This window comes from Monodelphis domestica, chromosome 1, assembly GCF_027887165.1.
Source record: "Monodelphis domestica isolate mMonDom1 chromosome 1, mMonDom1.pri, whole genome shotgun sequence".
NCBI classification, from domain to species: domain Eukaryota; kingdom Metazoa; phylum Chordata; class Mammalia; order Didelphimorphia; family Didelphidae; genus Monodelphis; species Monodelphis domestica.
Genome location: NC_077227.1, coordinates 595,599,035 through 595,617,679, shown reverse-complemented (window position 1 = coordinate 595,617,679; position 18,645 = coordinate 595,599,035). Strand labels below are relative to the sequence as shown.

At 35.4% G+C, this 18,645-nt stretch overlaps 1 protein-coding gene and 1 long non-coding RNA gene across 2 annotated transcripts in view; both read right to left on the bottom strand.

Moving 5' to 3' along the window:
• LOC107649372 (uncharacterized) overlaps nucleotides 1-219 on the bottom strand; it is an 85,565-nt gene extending 85,346 nt beyond the window's left edge. Inside the window, exon 1 of the long non-coding RNA XR_008915588.1 lies at nucleotides 16-219. This is a non-coding gene — a long non-coding RNA (uncharacterized LOC107649372). The remainder of the gene's footprint in view (nucleotides 1-15) is intronic.
• XKR6 (XK related 6) overlaps nucleotides 1-18,645 on the bottom strand; it is a 391,398-nt gene that overhangs the window by 361,939 nt on the left and 10,814 nt on the right. The window lies entirely within an intron of this gene.

The window sequence follows — 18,645 nt, the reverse complement described above, 5'->3', positions numbered from 1 at the left end:
AAAATGAAATTTTACCTTTCATTTCATCATCTTTGCAGAGTCTTTTTAGCATATGGAAATTTGGTTTTGGAATATGAAGTTATTCGTTGTCATCAAAGGATGACATTCCAAACGATTATTATTCGCACTGAGTCTGGTTACTTCAAAAACTGGAGAAATGCTAGGTAAGCAGTCTTGCATTTTTCAGCTCTGAGCTGTCAAAAGCCACAAGCTCAATTAGCTAAAAAGATAGAAAAAAGAATGGATAAATTCAAGAAATAAAGATAATTGACCATTCTAGACAACCAATCTAGGTGTGATCAATCCAAGGTCCTAGGAAGTGGGCTTGCCTCTAAGTTTTTCTACTGCAGATACCCTAAAGCCAAGAAAGACAATCAATACTACAATTTTTTTTTTTATATCTTATGATTAAAAGAAAATTTTGCCTTTAGGAAATCAGTACTAAGAAAAATATTTTTTAATATCAGGCATAAGACACTAAAACAAAATCTGTTTGTGTTGAGTATTCTTTTCCAATATCCTTAAATTTTACCTCTTACCCTAACCTTATAAAACATAATGACTTAAACATTCCTTAAACACAACTTTCATGTAATGGAATAACTTTCCAAAGCCAAATTTATTTCACTATTCAGCATTCTTTTTTTTTTTTTTGGGTGGGGGGGGACAGCGGCCATGACTACAATACTACATTTTAACAACAGTTTCTTTTCTTTATTTTGTAGCTAGAACAAGTCATTTCACCAAACATACTTGTTTGCCTTCTAAGAATAAAGAAAGAAATCAAAACTGAAAATACCAAAGAATTTTTTAAAATTACATTAGTGTCAGTCTCTGTCTCATACACACAAACACTAACAAAGCAACCAGAAAGTAATGTAATATGGATTTTTTCAAGTCACTATTTGAAATTATCTTATGTGTAAAAAGATAGCTGCATTGTTATTTATTTGACAACTAAATCAGAAAATATGTCTTTATAATCAGATGTTTGGGGGTATGAGGGGAAGGATGTTTGATATCCTGATTACTGACACCAGAATGGCTAATACCCAATTCCTGGCCCCTTTTCCAGTTTTACCTCAATACCCCTCCCTCAACAATCTCTAATTAAGATACATTAAAGAGGATACTAACAAGGGCATTGATGGGGGTAGGGGGTTGGAAGTGCAGAGAGCTAGTTTAAGAGGTCTACAAATTCATAATTTATTCCATAAATAGACAAAAATTTATACACCCCAACATATATTATTTTTCCAAGACCTGAAGGTATGTTGTGATTAATAAAATACAATTTAACTTAAAAATTTTACTGAATTCAGTTGCATTTTGTTATAATTTGGTTTCTATAACTGGATACTAAATGATACTACTAATTCCAATCTGTCAGGTGGAAGTCTGAATTTATTTTAAGATTTAAAAAGCAGTGCTAAAAGAGGCTATGAATAACTATCTTACAGCTTTAAAAGAAACTAATCTCTCTCCACAATTATGGTTTAAGATACATTTTTATGAATTTTACTCCACAAATAGTCCATTCCATTTGCTAGAAATGATTGTATCTGCCTATGAAACCAAAAGGCTAACAGATATCAATAATCAGTCCTCAGTGGACAATAAATAAATACCTCAAATTATATCAACACCACATGGAGGGATTTAAGCTCTAGTAAGGCACTTCCTTTGTGCCAGATGGCAAGCTAATACTCTCTAACAATAACAGCTACATATTTAAAACAAGTGGAGAAATGTTTATTATACATCCCTTCCAAAGCAGCTGCTCAAAGGATTTACTCATGCGGCAATAAGGAAATCAAACTGTACATCCAACTAACGAAATACTTTTACTAGTTGATCACAATATAGATCCATGAACACTGGTAGCTGCCAGCTGCTGCATAAATACTATTTTCTAACAACTTCTGATGGCTAGTACTTACCCAAATAGATTCTTAAAAGAAAATGAATGCAAAATATTCTAATTATTAGAAAATTATTATAATTAGAAACTCTATTCTTTCTCTCTATTCAGGCAACAGAGTAGCAATGAACATTGCAAGGAACACAATGTGCTTGCCATTGTTTAATAAACCATATTATGGATGATATTATTTTGTATGTTACAGAGCTGACCCTTAGTCTCTCCTTCCTATTCTCCCACCTAAAGACACTTGAGGAAGGTAAGTTAAAGTATTGTTCTATTCATTTTAAAAAACCCAGTCACCTCCTGAAGCCTTTTGGATTGTTCCCGAGTCTCCTCCCACCCCACCTCACCTTCCAAGATTACTTTGTATTTAACTCAGTGAGTAATTTTGCAAATATACCTCCTGTGGTCTACCCTAGGAGAAAAGAAGCTCCTTGAAGGGAAGGACTGTTTCTTCATCTTTGAAACTGCAGCACTTGACACAGTGAGGTTAGCATACAGCCAGTGCTTAATAAAATGTTTGCTGATTGACAGTTTTCAATTGGTGTAGGGAATTCCCTCTCCCACTGTGATCTACAATTTATCATCTTAAAAAGAGTTGCCTAAGCACTGATTAAGTCACTTTCCTAACTTCAAATAGCCAGAATTTGAGAGGCAAACCCCATCCTGGTTAAAAAGAGTTGCCTAAGCACTGATTAAGTCACTTTCCTAACTTCAAATAGCCAGAATTTGAGAGGCAAACCCCATCCTGGTTCCAATACTCCTTTACCCCTCTCCTCCATTCTGAACAAAAGCAACAATGTATGGAAAACACATGTGAACTATTACTATTTTTATTATTTGTCTCACACTATAAAAAGAAATAGGAATCAAGAAGCAAATTCCATATTCTAAACTCTAACAGTATACATGAAAATATTCCAAATTTTCAAAGAGATTTAAAATTACTAGCTCTCACAATGTGGAAGAGTAGAAAGCACAACTGCTTTTAAGTCTGAGATCTTTGGGTTTAAATTCCATTTCTACTACCTATGTGACCTAGAACAAGTCACCTAAGCTCTCCATAATCAGTTTCCACAAGTGCAAAATAAAGTAGAAGAGATGACTTCAGAGATCTTTAGCTCTCTTTCAGATCTAAATCTATATCTATACTTCTATTATCTACTCCCTCATTGTTCAGACCCTTTATAGACCCCAATATTTGGTGCACTTTCAGGGAATATTTGCAGCCAATAAACTAACAGTTGTAAAACTAGCACATGCAGCATGTAAAGGAAGATTTTCTAAGTGATTTCTGAAGTTTTCTTGTCTGAAGGTATGACAATAAATGACAAAAGGTGAGATTAAACTCATTTCCTAAACAAAAGAGCTTGTAAGAGCTTGTAGTGAATGAAACCCATTTCAACCAATTTGATGAGCTATTTCTAAAAAAGGTAAAGAGAGTACAAGATTGTGATTTTTAAATTTCTTCCATTTTGCTTGATCTAGCACCCAGGAATGTGCACACCCACATTACATGGGCATGTGCTAGCAACTGACAAATCAGAAACAACTGACTGCCGCCCTGGGTTGTCCTAAGCCAAGCTTGAGCCACATTGGCACATGTGAGACTCAGGAAGTGAGGTAGAGAACAGCCTCTGGAGCTCTCTTGACTTCCTGTGGAGAGGGCTAGATGTGAGTTCTATCCTGGAACTCAAGTTTGGAGGAACCCAGCAGACAGCTTCTTGACAGATCGGTCACATGAGTGATAAGGACTGACTCCCTTCTCTGCCTTGGCTCTCCAAGGCCTTAGACTCCTGCCTTGGCTCAGCCTGAGACAGAGGGGTTTTTAGAGTTAACCTCCTTTCCTTCCCCCGCCTCCCCCTAATAATTTCTTCCTCCTGTTGTAATTAAATCACCATAAACTTCATTCTGACTTGAGTGTTTCATTTAGGATTTTATCAATAAAATCCTTGGTGACCAATAATTATCATATTCAGTCAAAACCCCTAAATTCAACTTAACAGACTCATGATCACTCTTCCAAATATGATTTTTCTAAAGTAGAATCGTAAAATATTAGAAATGGGAACTAAAGTAAATATAGAGAAGGGTCAAAAGTGCTTAAGAATTTGCAGCATAATATGAGTGAAGTGAATGAATGTTATGAATTAAATACTGAAAATCAATCTCATTAATTTATAGTCATATGTCATATACAGAGTCCAAAGTACAGAAATCTCATTCATTCAACACCAGAAAAAGGAAATGATCCCCAAATCAATTTTCTAGGTAACTAAAACTTCACCTGTTTAGGCACAAGGGCTAATTTTAACCATTTTAACAATATAAATTAGTCTGCAAAAAGAGTATACTGAATAGAGAGTTATCTTGTATTATTATGACTTATCTACATAGTGCTATCTAATTTAGAAATATCCACTAGCAATTCACTATGGGCATCCCAAAAAAGTTTTAATATCCCCCCCCTCCAAAGACACTACCCATGAAAGGCTTTCTAGGGACCAAAAGTAAAGTTACTATTTTTAGCAAATCCTACCGGAGCAGTAGTAATCATAATACTTTAACCTTTTTAAGAACTGGTTTATGATCACAGATTCTCATTACTCATCCAATAAATTACACAGAATATACATTAGTGTTCCCATTTCGTAGATGAGGATAATCTTGTTTCAGAAAGGTTAAGTGACTAGACCAAAGTCACAGAGTTTCAAGTGCTAGACAGGCATCTGAATATAATAGAGCCAATAATACTTCATCTAATAGTGCCCAGTACCAATAATGTCACAAACTATCTATAACCTTGGTTGCCATTTTCTTAGAAAGGATCAGAGAATTGGGCCTGTATTAAGGATAAGAGGGATCTGTAAAATGTGCAACCACAAATGTTGACATAACACAGCCCACATCAACAACAATAACAAAACTCATTATCAGATTTGCCGATAACATAAAGCAACAGGGATTGCTAACAGAAAAATATAAGAGACAATCAGATTGGGGGAAAAACCCCAGTAGACTCAAACATTGAGTCAAATCCATCAAGCTAATCTTTCAAAATCTTACTCTTGGGTTCAAAAACTTTTTTCACAAATATAAAATGAAGGAAGCATGGCTATACATCAGGTCATCTGTTTTTACTCTTTTTTAATCTAAGAATTTTAAGATTATAAAATCAACATAAGTCAACAGTATGACAAGACAGCAAAAAAGTCAATACTATATAAGGTTACATGGAAAAAAATGGTTATTCCAAGGATGTCAAAGATTTTTTTAAAAGTCTCACATATACCAAAAAATTCATATGAACAATTTTTTGTAGTAGCAAAGAACTGGAAATAAAGTAGATTGAATATTACTCTGCCTTAAGACATGATAAATATGACTTCAGATAAACATAGAAAGGCATGAATTGATGCAAGGTGAAGTAAGCAGAGTCAGGAAAACAAAAACAAATAATCATAAATACTCAAAAAGCATTTTCTAAGAGCCTAGGTGTCAGGCTCTATGATAGCTACCATGCTGATAACTCAAGCCTCAAAGCAGGGGTCCCCAAACTGTGGCCCCTGAGGCCATTTATTTGGCCCCCACAGCACTTCCGGAAAGGGCACCTCTTTCATTGGTGGTCAGTGAGAAGAGAACTGTGTGCGGTGGCGCCACAAAGTGCAGTGTAGCTCATGTACAGTACTACTTCCGCTGACATAATCCTTTGCGTGGCACCTTGTTCTGAGAGTAACTGAAGGAGGCAGAGCACAAAGGATTATGTGGCTGCACAATGGAAGACATCAGCATGATGAGTGGCAATCTGGGGAAGGGGATTCCACATTATGTATACTGCTGCCCCGTATAGTGGTGGTGGTGATGGGACTGTGCAAGGTTTGACAGGCCCATCACAGCCAGCCCTGCAGCCTCTGCTATCCCAAACAGTGGTATACAAATTTGTTCATAGTCCAGCCCTCCAACAGTCTTAGGGACAGTGAACTGGCCCCCTGTGTAAAAAGTTTGGAGACCACTGCCTCAAAGCCTCAATTGACTCCACCTTCTAGCTTTTTCTCCCCTCTTTTTGGAGGGCTAGAAGGTTGAGTACCAAACTCCTTCCAATGATATCTTTTTTAAAGGAAATAGGTTTTCAATTCACTCCACTTTGCATCTGCTACCCTGCCTGGTTTCAAATCCAAACAAGATACCCCCAGGCTATGTATGTACATTCTGGTGTCCCATTCCCTTTTCTCTCCTCCCTGAACTGCTTTTCTGACTCCTTTTGTATACTGTCTCCCTCCATAGATTGTAAGCTTGTTAAGAGAAGGGACTGGATCATCACAGGCACATAATTAAATGTGACTGGGCTGGATTGGAATAAGGATAAAAATACAAAGTACAAAACAATATCTACTCACAAAAATGGAAAGAACAATAGCAAACTAGTCACAAAACAGAATGTCCTGACATGAAAATAATCAAACTTGGACCAAAGAAAAGTTAGAAGACAGCTTCTTTAAAGTAGTTTCCCTCCTTCTTGTCTTTCAGCCCCTCACCCCAATTCTTTGCAAAGGCAAATGGGATTAGAGGTGTATAGTTATATTAACTAGAAAATAGAAGATGTGTATGGAAGATGTTGTAAAGCTAAAAACTGCAAAATTTGGCAAGAGACAAGGAGACAAGGATGACAATAAGGCTGCAAACCTGGGTAACTGGAAGGTTGATGACATCCTTAACAGAATAGAGAAATCAGGAAGAGTAGATTTGAGGGATAAAATAATAAGCATTAATTAAGTACTTATTATGTGCTAAACACTGGAAAAAAAAAAGACAGCCCTTGCCATCAATGAGTTTATATTGAGGGAAGATAAAATATATTAGGGAGCTGAAAGGGAGAAAAGAGTTTGAAGGAAAAGTCCAAAGAGTTAAGAGTAAAGCAGGGAGAAGCATGAAGGAACAGGCAAGGATGTGGGCATTTCTTCAAAAAGGAGGTTCTGAATGTAACATCAATTAGAGGAGAGCTAAAGAAGAAGAATAATCTTTCATCATGAAATGACTGCAGAAGTAGAAATATCTTCCAGCATGAGAATGCTGTACATAGTAGAGTCAAGAGGGAAGCCAGAAGAAGTTATGATGGAATTCAAGAAAACCCCCAGATCTTCTTTCAAATTGATTTCCAACCATGTTTCCCCCAACTGCCCACATACAAGACATTTTTTCATTTATTCCTATTAATTTTGATAATTAGATCCAGACCAGTGCTTTAGCCTGTCAAGATCCTTTTGAATCCTGACTCCATCCAGTGTATTTCTCCCAGCTTTGTGTCATTTGCACATATTATCTGTGACTTTATCCAAGTCACTGATAAAAAGTCAATTGATAAAAATGTTAAAAAGCACGGTACCATGTGATACCCAGAGGAATCACACATCACCATTGGGGGGGGGGGGGGAGAAAATGATCTTTGTTTCTAATGAATAATGTTTGAAAATGACCAAATAAAATAATGTTTAAAAAAAAAAAGGCACAGTACCAAACACAGATCCCTAGAGTGTTCCACTGGAAGCCTGCCACGATAACAACCAATTAGTTCTGTATATATATATTTGATTGTATTCTCTTCTATTCCATATTTGCCCAGTTTTAACTCTCTGTTAGTCACTTTCGTTTTGTGATTTCTGGTACAAATGTCCTTTCTCCTTGTCAGAGAATCTAGAAGAAAAATAGGAAGTCAGTCTTCTCTCTACCCCATTTACCCCAAAGGTCTTGAATCCCCCTTCTTTGCTGCTTTTTCTCCCAAAGTAGCTAAAAATAAGACTTATTTTCGGCATCCCTTCCCAGGTTCAGATCATTCTTTAGCTTCAATAGTCCCTAGGACTATTTTTATAGGACTTTGCTACATTCTTTTATTCATCCTGTTATCTTGTTTCCTTGTTTCCACATTTTCTATATCTTTTTAAAATCAAAGTAAACTGGCAAATTCTTTGTGTACCCACATCAAGCTTTTCAAACAAATACTATTTTTCTTCCTCATTGGAACTGCTTCCCCTTTGTGTCTTCAGAATTTCATGCTTGAATATCTTCCTCCCTCCCCTAGGCTAACTTTCCCTGAAGCATTTGAATCTATGAAATAATACCTATTTTTCCTGTGAACCCTTTAAAATCTCTTTTCCCGGGGCAGTTGGGTGGCTCAGTGGATTGAGAGCCAGGCCTAGAGATGGGAGGTCCTGGGTTCAAATCTGGACTCAGACACTTCCCAGCTGTGTGACCCTGGGCAAGTCACTTGACTCCCATTGCCTAGCCTTTACCACTCTTCTGCCTTGGAGCCAATACACAGTATTGACTCCAAGAAGGAAGGTAGGGGTTTAAAAAAAAAACAAAATCTCTTTTCCCAAAATCTAGGGTACATGTCAGACTATGCCAAGATCTCATCTCCTTTTATATCATAAACTCTAGACTGAAGTTGTAAATTTAAATCCCCCTCTGCACTGCCCCACAGGATTCCTATTATTTGCACTCCAATAACAAGTTCTTTCATATGAGAATCAGATGTAGAATAGAATTTCACTTTGTTGGTCCTTGCATCTTGCAAGACTGAATTATTATTAAGGCATGTAAGAAAATTATTAACTGCTCTTCTTTTAGCAGAGAAACACCAGAAAGTATTTTAATAACTGATATCCTCCATCACTACTATAGCATTATTCTATGCAAGGTAAACACCTAATCTAGTTCCTATTTTTGTCAAGAAGTCTGGATATTGTAAATGACAAAAATCACTTTTGTTTCTTCTACCTCTGACCTTCACCCCCAAACTGTCAGGTTTCAACCCAGGCTAGTTCCTAGACAGTCTCATATTAGTATACCTTATTAGTATAATACTACCCTTTGCCTTCTCTTAAAAAAAAAAGAAAAAAAGTATATCCAATCAGTGACACAATACAGTCAACAATTTTATCCCAACAAGTCTTTCTTAAAAAATAATAATGGGGGGCAGCTGGGTAGCTCAGTGGATTGAGAGTCAGGCCTAGAGATGAGAGGTCCTAGGTTCAAATCTGGCCTCAGACACTTCCCAGCTGTGTCACTTGACCCCCATTGCCTAGCCCTTACCACTCTTCTGCCTTGGAGCCAATACACAGTATTGACTCCAAGACGGAAGGTAGGTGTTTAAAATAATAATAATAACAATAATAATAATAATAATAATGTTATAATTGACATCCTTGCCTTACCCTTTATCTTATTATTAGACCAGCTTCTAGTTTATCCTCATTGCAGATAATGCTTGTTTTTAATTTAAGTTATATACTACTTATCATTTTAAGAAAAGCTTCATTTATTCCTATAATTTCTGGTTTTTAATAGGAATGTGTCATATATTTTGTCAAAAGCTTTTTTATGCATCTATTAACACATGAATGTTGTTTTTGTTATTAATATAGTCAATTATGCTTATAGATTTCCTAATATTCCATGAGCTGCTCATCCCTGGCAAAAAATCTCATCTACTCATAATGTATGATCTTTGTATTACATTTCTATCATCTTCTTGCTAGTATTTTATTTACAATCTTCTGCATCACTATTCATTATGGAAGTTAGCTTACAATTTTCTTTCTATTTTGTGCTCCCTTGTTTAGGTATAAAAAGTATATCTGTGTCACAGAAGTAATTTTGTAGAACTACTTGATTGTTTTAAAATTATTAATAGAATTTATCCATAAGAGTCCCAATCCCTCCTTAATCTCCTGACATTTACTAACCACAGGTTTAAAACAATTACTCCAATACAGAGGGGAAACAAAGTTTTAGGTACTTAATCTCCCAAACTCCACCCATCAATATCATAAATACTCTAGGTCAGGTTCTGAAAGATTACTGGGAAAGTATTTGTCAGCAGTAACCTACAGAATTTTGTTGTATTTATACAATTTATTAAAAAGGAAGAAAAAGAAAATAATGTCTTAACATTGCCCTCTAAATTCCTTCCTCATATCTGAGTTGATGTTTTGAAATAAATTCTAGAGTTCCAATTTTTTTTTATCAGAAATATAAAAAGAGGAAGATGAAAATGGAGAAACCAGAGTGGGGTAAAATTAGCAATTTTAAGTAGCAGCTAAATAATATCACTCTTCTTTCAAAACTAATACCACAACTCAGGAACTAGTGACACAGCACTCTTGCAATCCAAAAAATCCTTGTAATATATTTTGGCCTACCCTTTGTACCAAAGAAGTCTGAATTTTTTTTTCTTTTTCTTTTATGTAGTGTTTACCTTATTGTAAAATTTGGGTTGTGTTTATTCATAGGGCTACATGTAGGTCCATGTTAACATTCCAGGTTGTTACCTACAACTTCAGCAAAGCTTCCCCAAAATTCCCATTTGATTTCTTATGTCAACTGGTGATATATCAAAACCCTGAAAGGTGAAGTCACAAAATGTGGAAGAGATACTTGCATATTTTTTGTTTTGCTCTGATGATGAGATTTAAGGTCCAACCTTAAGGGCCTATATATAATTGTAGGAGGAATGGCCCCTGATATAAGGTATTTTAAATACTTGTAGAGTTCATTGTATGTTCCTTCTGTTCCACAAAGAACTAAAGGGTCTCCAATTTCCATGGGATTAATTTTATTCCAAATGCTTTTGTTTAGGGGCACATTGATTATAAAATCGAATTTTGCAGAAGAATACTAAGATTTTCACAAATGCAGCAACATTTGGTTGATTTTCTCTATGACTATTAGTCTATTAGAACAAGCTAAACCTCTATAATTCCTTCTAAAGAGGGAAAACCTTTAATATTATTCCCTTGACCTTTTCTTTGGTTACAGAAGCATTCTTCTCAATGTTATTTTCATTAAAGTCTGTAATCTCTGATTCTGTTGCCAAGAGCTAGATTACAGCTGAAGAAGAGAATGGCATTCACCAAGACCAATGAATCATTGCATTATTCTCATGCACTTATATTCTAATTTATATATTGAGCATCAAAACCATAGCTCCAGAGTTAAAAGAAATTTCTAGTCCAACTCATACACCACCAAATACCCCTCAACAATGCTAACAGGTGTTTAAAAACTTTCAGTAATAGAGAACCATGAGCTTTTTGGCAGCTCCACCTTTCTGCAATTTCTACTAACTTCTCAGCAGATCTCCAGTCTCTTATCAACAATTACTATTCAAATAGCATGCCCAATAGTTATCTTCTTCCAAACACATTCAAAACATAACTAATTATCTTTCTTCAGAAATTCTCCCTATCACCCTCTCAGTCCCTCAGATTTCCAACCAAAGAGTCATCCTCAATTTCTTATTCTCTTTCACAATCCATATCTAATCTGTTACCAAAACCTGTTGATTTTACCCTTGCAACAACTCTCAAATAAGTCAGCCTTCAGGCAAGAACCAAGATGGCAAAGTAAAGAAGCACTCAGCTGAGCTCTAACAACATTCCCCTCTAAACATTAAACATCTTCCTCTAAACAACACTAAAGTAATGCCCCAAATTGTGAAGCGGCAGATCCAATAAAAGATTGCAATGAAACATTATTCCTGCCTAAGACAACATAGGAGGTTAGAGCGATCTGGGACACAGGAGAAGAGAGTATGGCCTGGAGCCCACATGGATGAAGCACAATAGGGGACTAAGTAGTGAAAGTTGCAGCAGCAGCAACAGTTTCAGGAAATCTCAAGCCAGAGATAACGATGGTCTGAAAAAGATGCAAGGTATTCCTGTGCTAGCACTAAGACACAGGAACAGATGCTGTTTGTAAACTCCATTGTCCATATGCACTCTGGGTCATAGTTCAAGAACAGAGAGAAACACTTTCAGTCAGGAGAGTATGGGACCCCTGAAAAGCAACTGTTTGGTAATTCCATTGCCTATGCTCACATTTAGGGTCACAGTTTAAGAGGGGAGAGAAAATACTTTTGTTCAAGTGGTTGTGAAAGCCATGAGACGCAGTATCACTTCAGACCCCAAGTGATCAGGGACCCTAAGAAGCAGTATTAATTGCAATAACAAGGAATAAGGGACTCTACCAGAGTAAGGACCAGAATACAAACCAAAAAAACAGTGGCAAAACTCTCCCCAGATTACAACACTTGGGAAGCATCAAAAATTTTCATACCTTTAGAACTAGTAGCAGTACAAAAACATCTGAGGCTTGAGACAAACCTCCCTCTCTCCCCAAGGCCCTGTACAGAGTCCACCATTGACATAAAAGTTCCAAATCAAAAACCAGGGTAGAAAAATGAGCAAACAACCAAATTTAAAAAAAAAACAACCTGTCCATAAAAAAGCTACAATGGTGTCAGGTGTGATCAAGATACAAATTCAAAAGACAATGAAGTCAAAGAGCCATAGGCAAAGCCTCAAAGAAAACAATGAATTGGACAGGAACCTAATAAATACTTCTGGAAGAGCTAAAAAAAAAAACTTTTCAAAATCAAGTAGGACTGATAGAGGAAAAAAATGAAAGCAAAGCAAGAAAAGTATGGAAAGACTATTAATACCTTGATAAAATAGGCACAAAAATGCTAAAGAAAATCATACCTTAAAAAAAGAACAAATGGAAAGAAATACAAAAATTCACTGAAGAAAATCATTCCTTAAAAATTAGAACTGTATCAATGGAATCTAATGGCTTTGTGAGATATCAAGAAAAATAATACAAATTCAAAAGAATGGGGAAAAAAAGAAAATGTAGTCTCACTGGAAAAACTCCCCTGGAAAATAGATCAAGGAGAAAATTTTAGAGAATTGTTGTATTACCCAAAAGCTAGGATCAAATAAATTATCAAGGAAAACTGCCAATTTCCTAAAGCCAGGATGGGAAATAGAAATTGAAATAATCCACCAATCACCATCTGAAAGAGACCTCAAATGAAAACTCCCAGGAATATTATAGCCAAATTTCACAACTCCCAAATCAAAGAGAAAATGCTTTAAGGAACAAGAAAGAAACCAATAAAAAAAAGTATGACTCCACAATCAAGATCATAAAAAAAAATTTAGCAACTATCAAATTAAGGAGCACAGACAGAATAAAATATTCCAGAAGGCAAATGAGCTAAGATTACAACGAATAACCTACCCATCAAAACTGAGCATAAACCTTCAAGAGAAAATATGGATATTTATTGAAATAGAGGACTTTCAAGCATTCCTGATGTCAAGATGAAGAGAAAATTACTTTTCAAATACCAGAATCAAGACAAGCATAGAAAAATAAACATGAAAGAGAAATCATAAAGGCCTCACTAAGAATAGACTATACTTTTCTCCATGGGAAAACGATACATATATTTTAACTTTTTTATTATTAGGACAGGCACACAGACTGTAGGACAGCTAGTTAGCCTAGTGGACAGAGCACCAAATCTGGAATCGGGAAGTTCAAATCTGGTCTCAGACACTCCCTAACTGGGTGACTCTGAGATAAGATCCTATTTGCCTCATTTCCTCATCTATAAAGTGAGCTAGAGAAGGAAATAGCAAGGAAATAGCAAACCACTCCAGTATCTTTGCCAAGAAAATCCTGAGGGCACAAAGAATGAGATACAACTAAAACAACAGTGCAATAACAAATAGACAAATTCTACTTAGAAAGTGGGAGCAAGAGTGAATCAATTATGTAGGGATGACGGGAGAAAAAAGATAGGTGAGCAAGAGGGAGAAGGGAGAACTAAGGAAAATTATCTCACATAAAAGTGCACAGGAAGTACTTTTACAGTGGAAAGAGAACTGGAAGTGGGAAGACAGACAATGCTTAAATGAGTCACAGCTAAATGGGTTCAAAAGGAAGGGAAATAGATATCTATATACATACTCAATTAGTAATAGAAATCTATCTTACCCAACTGGGAAAGAGAAAGGGAAAGAGATAGGGAAGAGTCATAAAAAGGAAGGAAAATAAAAGAAGGTAGTGGTCAGAAGCAAAAGGGACCTTAATTAGAGAGGATAAAGAGAGGGAAAAAAAAGATGGATGGAAATGCATAATTCCAATTACAACTGTGAATATGAATGGAATGAACTCACCCATAAAACAGAAGCAAATGGTAAAATGGATTAAGAAATCAGAATCCAACACAAGGAAAACACTTGAAACAGATTGATACACAGAATTAAAATAAGGGGCTGAAGCAGAATCCATCATGCTTCAGTTGAAGTAAAAATAGGCTGGGGTCGCAATCATCTCTGACAAAGCAAAAATGGACCTAAGTAAAAGGAATGAACAAGAAAGCTACATCTTGCTAAAAAGGAATCATAGACAATGAAATAATGCTAATACTTAACATACTTGCACCAAATGGTATATGGCATCCAAATTCTTAAAGGAAAAGTTAAATTACAGGAAAAAATACAAAAAAAACTATGCTACTGGGAGATTCCAACTTTCCCAATTAGAGTAAGATAAATCTAACCACAAAATAAGAAAGAAATCAAAGGGATGAATACATTCTTAGAAAATTTATATATGCTAGACCTCTAGAGAAAGTTAAATGGGAATAGAAAGGAGTTTACCTTCCCCTCCCCCCCCCCATCATGGAACCTTTATAAAACCTGATCATGTTTAAAAAAAAAAAAAACTGACCATGTATTATTAGGGCATAAAAACCACACAACCAAACACAGAAAAGTGGAAATATTGAAAGCATCCTTTTGAGACCATAATTTTTTAAAATTACATTTAATTAAGGGCCATGGAAACAATAAAACCTAAATGGAAACTAATAATCTAATCTTAAATAATAAGTGGGTCGAGGGCAGCTTGATAGCTCAGTAGATTGAGAGCCAGTCCTAGAGACAAAGATCCTGGGTTCAAAAATGACCTCAGACATTTCCATAGCTGTGTGACCATGGACAAGTCACTTAACCCCCATTGCCTAACCCTTATTGCTCTTCTGCCTTGGAAACAATACACAGTATTGAGTCTAAGGCAGAAAATGAGAGTTTTTATAAAAAAAAAAAAAGACTGAAATGATCTTTAGGAATTAATGCAGAGTGAAAAGAGCAGAATCAGGAAAACATTGTACACAGAGATGGATACCCTGTGGCACAATCAAAGGTAATGGACTTCTCTACGAGGAGCAATGCAATGATCCAGGACAATTCTGAGGGACTTATGAGAAAGAATGCTATCCGAAGAACTGTGAGAGTAGAAACACAGAAGGAAAAAAACTGCTTGATCACATGGGTTGATGGGGATATGATTGGGGATGTAAACTGTGATCACTCTGTTGCAAATATTAATAAAATGAAAATAAGTCTTGATCAATGATACATGTAAAATCCAGTGGAATTGCACGTAGGCTACAGGAAGGGGATGGAAGAGGGAGGGAATGAACACGAATCATGTAACCATGGAAAAATATCCAAAATTAATGAAATAAATGAACTTTTAAAAAAGAATGAGTAGGTCAAAAAACTCATCCTAAAAACAATCAAAAATGTCATTAAAGAGAATGCCAACAATGAGACAACATTCCAAAATTTGTGGAATGTGGCCAAAGCAATACCTGGGAGAAAATGTATATCTCTAAATGGGTACATCAATAAAAGAAAGTGCAGATCAATGAATTAGGAATTCAACTAAAAACACTAGGAAAAAAAAAAGAAAATTAAATTCCGGAATTAAATACCAAAATAGAAATAATAAAAAATAAAATTAATAAAATTGAAAGTAAAAGAGCCATTGAAACAGTAAAAGTAGGAGCTAGTTTTACGAAAAAACAATAAAATAACCATTAGTTCATTTGATTTCAAAAAAGAAAACCAAATTACTATTAGTATCAAAAATTGAAAAAGGAGAATAAGCCACCAATGAAGACAAAATTAAAGCGATTATTAGGAGTTATTTTGCCCAATTATATAGCAATAAATCTGCAATCCAAGTGAAATGGATGACAATTACAAAAATATAAACTGCTCAGATTAATAGACAAGAAAATAGAATACTAAAGTAACTCTATCTTAGAAAAAGATACTGAATAAGCTATAATTGAGGTCCCCAAGAAAAAAATCCCCAGGACCAGATGAATTCAAAAGTGAATTCTACCAAACATTTAAGGAATAATTAATCCCAATACCATATGAACTATGTGAAAAAAGTAAAGAAGTCCTACCCAAATTCCTTTAATGCCACAAATATGATTTTGATCCTTAAACCAAAAAGAAGTCAGTTTCCTTAAAGAATGAAGCTTTCCGAGGGTAAAACTCAACATCTGACAAAACTGCAAGGAAAATTGGAAAGCACTTTGGCAGAAACTAGACACAGAATAACACTGCACGCCATATACCAAGACAAGGCCAAATTGTATAAGGATGATATAAATAAATTAGGGAAACATAGAAAGATTTACCTATCAAATCCATGGATAAGAATTCAGGACAGTTACCAAAAGCCTAGACAAAGTATATATTAGTTTATCATATAGGTTTATTCTAAATCCTTTGCCCCTAAATGCCCATCACTGCAGTACCTACCGACGTCACATAATTAATCTGTAATTAATACTAAAAAAGAATCGCATAAGAGCAGGAGTGAAGCAAGGATGCCCACTATCACCTCTAATATTTAACATTGTACTAGAAATGCTAGCAGTAGCAATTAGAGAAAAAGGAATTGAAGGGATTAAAGTAGGCAATGAGGAGACCAAGCTGTCACTCTTTGCAGATGATATGATGGTCTACTTAAAGAATCCTAGAGAATCAACAAAAAAGCTAGTGGAAATAATCAATAACTTTAGCAAAGTAGCAGGATACAGAATAAACCCACATAATTCATCAGCATTTCTATATTTCTCCAATACATCTCAGCAGCAAGAATTAGGAAGAGAAATTCCATTTAAATCACCCTAGACATTATAAAATACTTGGTAATCTATCTGCCGAGACAAACACAAGAACTATATAAACACAACTACAAAAGACTCTCCACACAATTAAAACTAGATCTAAATAATTGGAAAAACATTCATTGCTCATGGGTAGGACGAGCTAATATAATAAAAATTACAATCCTACCCAAATTAATTTACTTATTTAGTGCCATACCTATCAAACTACCAAAAAACTTTTTTACTAAATTGGAAAAAAATTATAACAAAGTTCATTTGGAAGAACAAAAGATCAAGAATACCAAGGGAACTAATGGAAAACAAATGTGAAGGATGGGGGCTCAGCAGTACTGGATCGTAAACTGTACTATATAAAGCAGTGGTCATCAAAACAATATGGTACTGGCTAAGAGACAGAAGGGATGATCAAGGGAACAGACTTCCAGTAAATGACCTCAGCAAAATAGTGTAAGAAAAACCCAAAGATCCCAGCTTTGGGGACAAAAACCCACAATTTGACAAAAACTGCTGGGAAAATTGGAAGACAGTATGGGAGAGATTAGGTTTAGATCAACATCTCACAACCTAAACCAAGATAAATTCAGAATGGTTGAATGACTTAAATATAAAGAAGGAAATTATAAGTAAATTAGGTGAACATAGAATAGTATATCTGTCAGATCTATGGGAAAGGAAAGATTTTAAGACCAAAAAAGAGAATACTACAAGATATAAAAATGAATACTTTTGATTACATTACATAAAAAAGGTTTTGTAAAAACAAAACCAATGCAACCAAAATTAAAAGGGAAGCAACAAATTAGGGGAAAAAATTTTTATAACAAAAATCTGACAACTGTCTAATTATTCAAATTTACAAGGAGCTAAATCAACTGTACAAAAAAATCAAGCCATTCCCCCAATATATTAATGGGCAAGGGACATGAACAGGCAGTTTTCAGATAAAGAAATCAAAACTATCAATAAGTACACGAAAAAGTGTTCTAAATCTCTTATAATTAGAGAAATGCAAATCAAAACAGCTCTGAGGTACCACCTCACCCCTAGCAGATTGGCTAATATGACAGCAAAGGAAAGTAATAAATGTTGGAGATGTGGAAAAATTAGAACACTAATGCATTGCTGGTGGAGTTGTGAATTGATCCAACCATTCTGGAAAGCAATTTGAATTAGGCTTCAAAAGACCGTCTTTTGATCCAGCCATACCACTGCTGGGTTTGTATCCCGAAGAGATAATAGGGAAAAATATGTGTACAAAAATATTTATAGCTGCTCTCTTTGTGGTAGCAAAAAAATGGAGAATGAGGGTATGCCCTTCGATTGGGGAATGGCTGAACAAGTTGTGGTATCTGATGGTGACGAAATACTCTTGTGCTGAAAGGAATAATGAACTGGAGGAATTCCATGCAAACTGAAACAACTTCCAGGAATTGATGCAGAGCAAAAGGAGCAGAACCAGGAGAACACTGTACACAGAGACAGATATACTGTGGCACAATCAAAGGTAATGGAGTTTTCTACTAACAGCAAAGCAATGATCTAAGACAATCCTGAAAGACTTAGGAGAAAGAATGCTTAACCATACCTAGAGAAAGAACTGTGAGAGTAAAAACACATAAGAAAAACAACTGCTTGATCACATGGTTCAATGGGGATATGATTGGGGATATAGACTCTAAATGATCACCCTAGTGCAAATACCAATAATATGGAAATAGGTCTTGATCAATGATACATGTAAAACTCAGTGGAACTGCACGTTGGCTATGGGAGGGGAGTGGGGATTTGAGCATTTAGGGGCAAAGGATTTAGAATAAACCTATATGATAAACTAATATATGCTTTATTTTGTTTAGAAATATATTTGCCAAGATTG